General features: G+C 38.6%; 1 long non-coding RNA gene across 1 annotated transcript; it reads right to left on the bottom strand.

The window, feature by feature from the left end:
* Nucleotides 1-221: 221 nt before the first annotated feature.
* Nucleotides 222-8,096, bottom strand: LOC122453564. The gene is made up of 3 exons (XR_006273105.1): nt 8,062-8,096; nt 2,125-2,129; nt 222-388 (listed from the first exon to the last, which is right to left on the bottom strand). It is a non-coding gene; the product is annotated as an uncharacterized LOC122453564 (long non-coding RNA).
* Between the last annotated feature and the right edge of the window lie 314 nt (nt 8,097-8,410).

Here is an 8,410-nt window from a genome sequence, read left to right as displayed (position 1 = left end):
TACATCATGCTAATGCCAGGCTGGATGAAGCACAAGCTGGAATCAAGATTGATGGGAGAAATATCAGTAACTTCAGATATGCAGACGACACCACCCTTATGGCAGAAAGTGAAGAAGAACTAAAAAGCCTCTTGATGAAAGCGAAAGAGGAGAGTGAAAAAGTTGGCTTAAAGCTCAATGTACAGAAAACAAAAATCATGGCATCCAGTGCCATCACTTCACTGCAAATAGACGGGGAAACAGAGGAAACAGTCCAGACTTTATTTTTTGGAGTTCCAAAATCACTGCAGATGGTAACTGCAGCTATGACATTAAAAGACGCTTTCTCCTTGGAAACGAGTCTATGACCAAAATAGACAACATATTAACAAGCAGAGATATTACTTAGCTGACAAAGTCAAAGCTTTGGTTTTTCCCATAGTCACATATAGACGTGAGAGTTGGATCATAAAGAAGACTGAGTGCCAAAAAATTGATGCTTTTGAACTGTGTTGGCGAATACTCTTGAGAGTCCTTTGGACTGCAAGGAGATCAAATCCTTAAGGAAATCAACCATTAATATTCATTGGCTGGACTGCTGCTTGAACTGATGCTCCAATACTTTGGTTACCTGAAGGGAAGAACCGACTCATCAGAAAATACCCTGATGCTGGGAAAGATTGACGGCAGGAGGAGAAGGGGACGACAGAGGACGAGATGGTTGGATGGCATCAACAACTCAATGAACATGAGTTTGAGCAAGCTCCGGGAGATGGTGAAAGACAGAGAGGCCTGGAGTGCTGCAGTCCATGGGGTCGAAAAGAGTAGGGAGGGCTGAGTAACTGAACAACAGCAGTGAGTAGAGGGAAGAGGGGTGGGTCAAAATAGGGCTAGAGGATTCAGAAATACAAATGACTATGTGTAAAATATACAAGCAACAAGGATCTATTGTTCAGCACAGGGAAACACTGCTTTTATTTGTAATAACTTTAAGTACAATCTATAAAAATATTGAATCACTATGTTGTACATCTAAAACTAATATAATATTGTAAATCAATTTACAATTATAGCATAAATCAACATACTTCAATTAAAATAAATGAATGGATAAATATATAAGGTATAAATGAAAAAGGCAAGAACATATATTTTAAGCCAACTCTACTAGTGACACAGGAAATGTATTTTTAACTCGAATTATGGCTACATGAAAAGCTAATTAAAGAGCGAGTCAGGAATAATAAATGCAGAAGAAATGAGGGAAATAGAAGATTATTATGAATACTAAAATCATTGGGTAGTACTTTAAGGAGAAATAGGGATTTTTTTCACAGCCTCCATATCTCCTGCAAAATATTTAATTACTATGCTAGCATCTCTAGGTGTCAATAGGTCCTTCATTCATCTGTGACAACAGGTCTTCAGATGTTATTGAGTATGTCCTAGGTAATAAAATCACTCCTAGGTATAATGTGGAAAGGGAAAAATAACTTGACAGGTTTACAGTGGAAAACCTGGCAGAAACTACCCTAACTACCATAACTCAGAGATCAACATGAACATCACCAGTGGAAAATCATGTTGACATGTATTCCCTGATGTTATGAGATGGGAAGGTACAGGTCTCATTATAAGAAGGTATCCAACAACCCCAAATTAAGGTAGATTCTACAACTATATCTGGCAAGTATTCTTCAAAAGTGGCAAGGTCATGAAAAACAAGGAACAATTGGGGGGGGGGGGCGGAATCACAGATAGGAGAAAACTAAGGAGACATAATCATTAAATGCAGCATGGTGTGTGGATTGAATGTTGTAACAGAGAAATAAACATTAGTGCAAAAAATGGTGAAATATGGTCTATAGTTCAGCTTATAGTGTTGTACTGATGTAACTATTTTGTTTTGGTAAATGTATCATGGTTCTGTAAGATGCTAATGTAAAAAGAGGGTATACAGGAAACATCAGTATCATCCCAACTCCCCTACAGATCTAAAATTATTTAAAAATAAAGTTAAACAATGAAAAAAAAGCAAGGTAGTGAGCACTAGACACAAATGAGGGCAGAGAACACCATCAATCTTCCTCTACACAGACAGGCTTCTGGTCTCTGTAGCTTTCCCTGACCCTACATTTCTACTACCCATCCTCAGTCCAAATTCATAAGTCAGCTACTACTTGTAGTGAATTCTGGGTTATACATTTCACTCCAGTTCCACAAGAACCTCATCAATGCATAAGCAAGATATAAAATTTCCAGGCCTCAGGTTGAAAGAAATAGTTTGAGCAAAGTTTCCTGTAACCCACCTATATCTGAAGAAAAGCTCCTGGAAGTAAATTACTACCATCTATCCCCTTGTCTTTCTGAATGCCTAGCTGATGCTGCAGGTTCTCTGTGAATGGAGTCTCATTTAGTGGAAAGGCTTATGCTGCTTTGAGTTTTCTCCTCAACTGATGTATTCATGGATAAGCTGCACAGTGAGAGCTCCTAAATCCTAAATCATGAGGGTCATTAAGTTCTTCTAACTGGAGAAGTAGGTGAACTATAAAAAGTGCAGAAATGTCACCACAGCCAGGTAGGGGTGAAGAAGTGCAGCAAGGGCAAGGCAGGGGGCATCATACTGTTGTCTAATTTAACAGGAAAAAACATTAATCATGATTCCAAAGCCTCCTCTGTCCCATGTCCATGGAAGCTTCTTTGCTGGTCTCCTCTAATGCTTGGGCTGATCTATACTGGGAGTATGTGACACCTTAAGTGAAATTCCTTTCCATCATGCCTGGCCAACCAGAAGCTTTGAAAGATGTGTTCATGGAATACTTACATGCTTCTGCCCTAGCAAATGGTCATTTAATGAGGGCATTTTTCTCCACTCCTCACTAAACCTCCTTGGAGATAAGGATCATAGTGGTGCTTATCTGCGGGAGCAGGGAGGGAACTCCACCTCTCTCCTACGAGCTGTGTGGAAAAAGAGTATGTGTATAGCCAACACTTTCTAGTATATGACACTGATGGTGACATCAATCTCTCTGACTGGCAATATTCAACCAAGAGGATTCTTAAAAGCTGTGGATGGATTCATGAAGTCACTAGTTTTGTGTGAAGCTGACATGTCATCTCGAACCAAGAAAAGAATTAGGTTTTATGGCATAAGGAGACCTGTGATTTCAGTCCCACTAATGTGGAAATGTGAATATTTAAAATATGGGTCTCTCCAAATATAAAATAAACTTTTTTTTTTAGAAAAGTAAAATATAAATTGAAAAATAAATTGAAAATTATATCAAAACTCTAAGCATGAAACAGATCCCAGCCAGATGTCACTAAGGAAAAAGGCTACAAGATTTGATTTCATAAATATTAAAATATTTGGTACTTTGAAAGGTATTATATAAATGGTTTAGAGACAACATGGGGAAAATATTGGAAATACATGTTATGAACAAAGAATTAATATTTATGATATAGGGAGTACTTACGCAACACTGAAAAAAGAAAAAAAAGATCTGATAGTGGTTATGAACACATAATTTACATATAAATAAACACACATGTCCAATAAACATCTGAAATGATACAACTTCACTAATAATCAAATAAAAATTTAGGTAAAATAAATATTTAAATAAAAATTTAAACCAGAGTAATATTCTCTTGAGAGTCCCTTGGACTCTAAGGAGATCAAACCAATCAATTCTAAGTGAAATCAAACCTGAATATTTGTTGGAAGGACTGATGCTAAATCTGAAGCTCCAATACTTTGGCCACCTGATGCCAAGGGCCAACTCATTAGAAAAGTCCCTGATGCTGGGAAAGATTGAAGACAGGAGGAAGGGGACAACAGAGGACGAGATGAATCACTGACTCAATGGACTTGAGTCTGAGCAAGCTCCAGGAGATGGTGAAGGACAGGGAAGCCTGGAGTACTGCAGTCCATGGGGTTGCAAAGAGTTAGACATGACTGAGTGACTGAATGGCAACAATAACAAGATTTTTCTGACTGGATAGACAAAAACTAAAAAGAATACTTATATTAACTCAATCTTAGCAGGAAAATTGGAGCTATCACCTACTATTGCCAGAAGTGTAGTTTTGTGTAAATTAAGTGATATACTTTGTACAAAAGTAAATTTATACAAATATCCTGAAGACTATTTGTCAAATTTAATAAAATTTAAAATGTGCATTCTTCATACATTAAGCAGTTCCCTTACACCAAGAATCCTGGTGAATATGTCTACTCAAATATACACAAATGATAATATCAACCCAAAGAAAGCTCTGAGACTTAGATTTTTAAAATGTATGTACAATTTTGAAATAGTGCATTAACGCCTTGTAAATAGCCAATGTCAACAATTTTTTTTTAATTTTTGCAAAGATGTTAATTTTAGTGAGGATTATAGGGATCAGCAAAAATAAGGTCTATCTAAATGTTCATCATAGAAGAATAGTTGAATGAATCAAACTTTATCAACATTGGCATATGATTGTTGATCAGTATGTATTTGTTCAACAAATGATTACTTCTGATTGACTATGGAAATGAGGTTTCATAGTGCAATTTTCAACAAAGGCTGGAAGATTCCTGAACATCTGCTTGTCTTTGTATTAGAGCATCCATGCTTTCTTGCTGATCCCTCTGTCACAGGCAGCCCCTCCCCAACCTGCCCACCTCCATGATTGCTGTGGAGGCACTTGACAGACTGCACCAGGGCATTTGCCAGAGCCTGTCTTCTGGGGGTGAGGACACCTCAACCTCAGGGGTGATGCCAGCTACTTGAGTCACAGTTCCAACTCTCCAAGCCCACGCAGCCATGCCCCAGTACTCGGTGGGTGATTGTTGGGTTCTGGATCTTTTGCAGAGGCTGGCTGTCACCAGTTACACAACAACTGTAGGATGTTTCAGTTCAGGCCCCCTGCTTGTGACAGCACTGACTCTGAGCCAGAATCTCTATCCCTGCTACAGCAGGTGCTCCATCTTCATATGTTGGAATGTACATTCTGATGCTTGTTTTACTGTATAGAGAATATTGTTTGTTTCCTATTTTTAATATGTCTTTCATTTGGAGCATGCCTTTTCCTTCCAAGAGCTATCACTGATGCACTGATTTCATGTGCTGGGGAAAAATAAAGGAAGAATTCCTTAAGGATGGCTGAACACACTGCATAGAATGCAGATTGGGTCATTAGCAGCCTAAAATCAATTATTTCAGCTTTGTCAATAGCTATTGGTTATCACACGTTAGTCCAGGAAACTTTAAGAATATTTCAGTAAGGTTTTCTATCAGGAAGCTTCCACAAGCTTCTTATTGTTTTCCTTCAGAGGGTGGACAAATGAAAAACAGTCACAGAAAACTAATCAAACTGATCATATGGACCACAGACTGGTCTAACTCAATGCAACTATGAGCTATGGCATGTAGGGCAACACAAGACAGATGAGTCATGGTGGAGACTTATGACAAAACGTGGTCCACTGGAGAAGGGAATGGCAAACCACTTCAGTATTCTTGCCTTGAGAACCCCATGAACATTGTGAAAAGGCAAAAAGATAGGACACTGAAAGATGAACTCTCCAGGTCGGTAGGTGCCCGATATGCTACTGGAGATCAATGGAGAAATAACTCCAAAAAGAATGAAGAGATGGAGCTAAAGCAAAAACAATATCCAGTTGTGGATCTGACTGGTGATGGAAATAAAGTTCTATATTATAAAGAGCAATATTGCATAGGAACCTTGAATGTTAGGTCAATGAAGCAAGGTAAATTAGAACTAGCCAAACAGGAGATGGCAAGAGTGAACATCAACATTTTAGGAATCAGTGAACTAAAGTAGACTGGAATGGAAAATTTAATTCAGATGACCATTTTATCTACTACTGTGGGCAAGAATCCTTAGAAGAAAAGGAGTAGCCATCCTGGTCAATAAAAGATTCTCAAATGCAGTACTTGGTTGCAATCTTTAAAATGACAGAATGATTTCTGTTCATTTCCAAGGCAAACCATTCAATATCACAGTAATACAAGTCTATGCCCCAACCAGTAATGCTAAAGAAGCTGAAATTGAGTGGTTCTATGAAGACCTACAAGACCTTCTAGAACTAACAGCCAAAAAAATGTCCTTTTCATCATAAGAGACTGGAATGCAAAATAAGGAAGTCAGGAGATACCCAGAGTAACAGGCAAATTTGGCCTTGGAGTACAGAATGAAACAGGACAAAGGCTAATAGAGTTTTGCCAAGAGAACACACCAGTCATAGCAAACACCCTCTTCCAACAACACAAGAGAAGATTTTACACATGGACATCACCAGATGGTCAACACTGAAATCAGATTGATTATCCTCTTTGCAGCCAAAGATGGAAAAGCTTTATACAGTCAGCAAAAACAAAATGGGGAGATATGACCGTGGCTCAGATCATGTATTCCTTATTGCCAAATTCAGATGTAAATTGAAGAAAGTAGGGAAAACCACTAGACCGTTCAGGTATGACCTAAATCAAATCCCTTATGATTTTACAGTGGAAGTGAGAAATAGATTCAAGGGATTAGATCTGATAGACAGAGTTTCTGAAGATCTATGAACGGGGATTTGTGACATAGTACTGGAGGCAGTGATCAAGACCATCCCCAAGAAAAAGAAATGCAAAAAGCAAATTGGTTGTCTGAGGAGGCCTTACAAATAGCTGTGAAAAGACAGGAAGTGAAAAGCAAAGGAGAAAAGGAAAGAAATACACATTTGAATTCAGAGTTCCAAAGAATAGCAAGGAGAGATAGAAAGCCTTCCTCAGTGATTAGTGCAAAGAAATAGAGGAAAACAATAGAATGGGAAAGACTAGAGATATCTTCAAGAAAATTAAAGATACCAAAGGAATATCTCATGTTATGATGGGCACAATAAAGGATAGAAGTGGTATGGACATAACAGAAGCAGAAGACATTAACAAGAAGTGGCAAGAACACAGAAGATCTATACAGAAAAGATCTTCAAGACCCAGATAACCACAATGGTGTGGTCACTCACCTAGAGCCAGACATCCTGGAATGTGAAGTCAAGTCGGCCTTAGGAAGCTTCACTACAAACAAAGCTCAAGGAAGTGATGAAATTCCAGTTGAGCTATTTCAAATCCTAAAAGATGATGCTGTGAAAGTGCTGCATTCAATACGCCAGCAACTTTGGAAAACTCAGCAGTGGCCACAGGACTGGACTAGGCCAGTCTTCATTCCAATCCCAAAGAAAGGCAATGCCGAAGAATACTCAAACTACCCCACAATTGCACTCATCTCACATGCTGGTAAGGTAATGCTCAAAATTCTCCAAGTCAAGCTTCAACAGTACGTGAATCATGAACTTTCAGATATTCAAGCTGGATTTAGAAAAGGCAAAAGAACCAGAGATCAAATTGCCAAAATCTGCTGGATCATCAAGAAAGCAAGAGAATTCCAGAAAAAATCTACCTCTGCTTTATTGACTATGCCAAAGCCTTGGACTGTGGATCACAAGAAACTATGGAAAATTCTTTAAGAGATGGAACTACCAGACCACCTTACCTGCCTCCTGAGAAATCTGTATGCAGGTCAGGAAGTGACAGGTAGAACTGGACATGGAACAGACTGGTCCAAATAGGAAAAGGAGTCTGTCAAGGCTGTATATTGTCACCCTGCTTATTTAACCTATACGCAGTGTACATTATGCTAATGCCAGGCTGGATGAAGCACAAGCTGAAATCAAGATTGCTGGGAGAAATATCAGTAACCTCAGATTTGTAGATGACAACATCCTTATGTCAGAAAGTGAAGAGGAACTAAAAAGCCTCTTGATGAAGGTAAAAGCAGAGAGTGTAAAAACTGGCTTAAAACTCAACATTCAAAAAACTAAGATCATGGCATCTGATCCCATCATTTCATGGCAAATAGATGGTGAAACATTGAAACAGTCATAGATGTTATTTTCTTGTGCTCTAAAATTACTGCAGATGGTGACTATAGCCATGATATTAAAAGGTGCTTGCTCTTTGGGAGAAAAGCTATGAACAAGCTAGACAGCATACTAAAAAGCAGACACATTAATTTTCAGACAAAGGTCTGTGTAGTGAAAGCTATGGTTTTTCCAGCAGTCATATATGGATGTGAGAGTTGGACTATAAAGAAAGCTGTGTGCCAAGGAATTGATGTTTTTGAACTGTGGTGTTGGAGAAGACTCTTGAGAGTCCCTTGGACTACAGGAAATCAAACCAGTCAATCCTAAAGGAAATCAGTCCTGAGTATTCATTGGAAGGACTGAGCTGAAGCTGAAACTCTAATATTTTGGCCATCTGATGTGAAGATCTGATTCACTGGAAAAGACTCTGAATGTAGGAAAGATTGAAGGCAGAAGTAGAGGGGAACACAGAGAATGAGATGGTTGGGTGGTGTCACTGATTCAGTG

This window comes from Cervus canadensis, chromosome 15 (genome assembly GCF_019320065.1).
Source record: "Cervus canadensis isolate Bull #8, Minnesota chromosome 15, ASM1932006v1, whole genome shotgun sequence".
Classification (NCBI taxonomy): Eukaryota; Metazoa; Chordata; class Mammalia; order Artiodactyla; family Cervidae; genus Cervus; species Cervus canadensis.
This window is presented reverse-complemented; position numbering and strand designations above follow the sequence as displayed.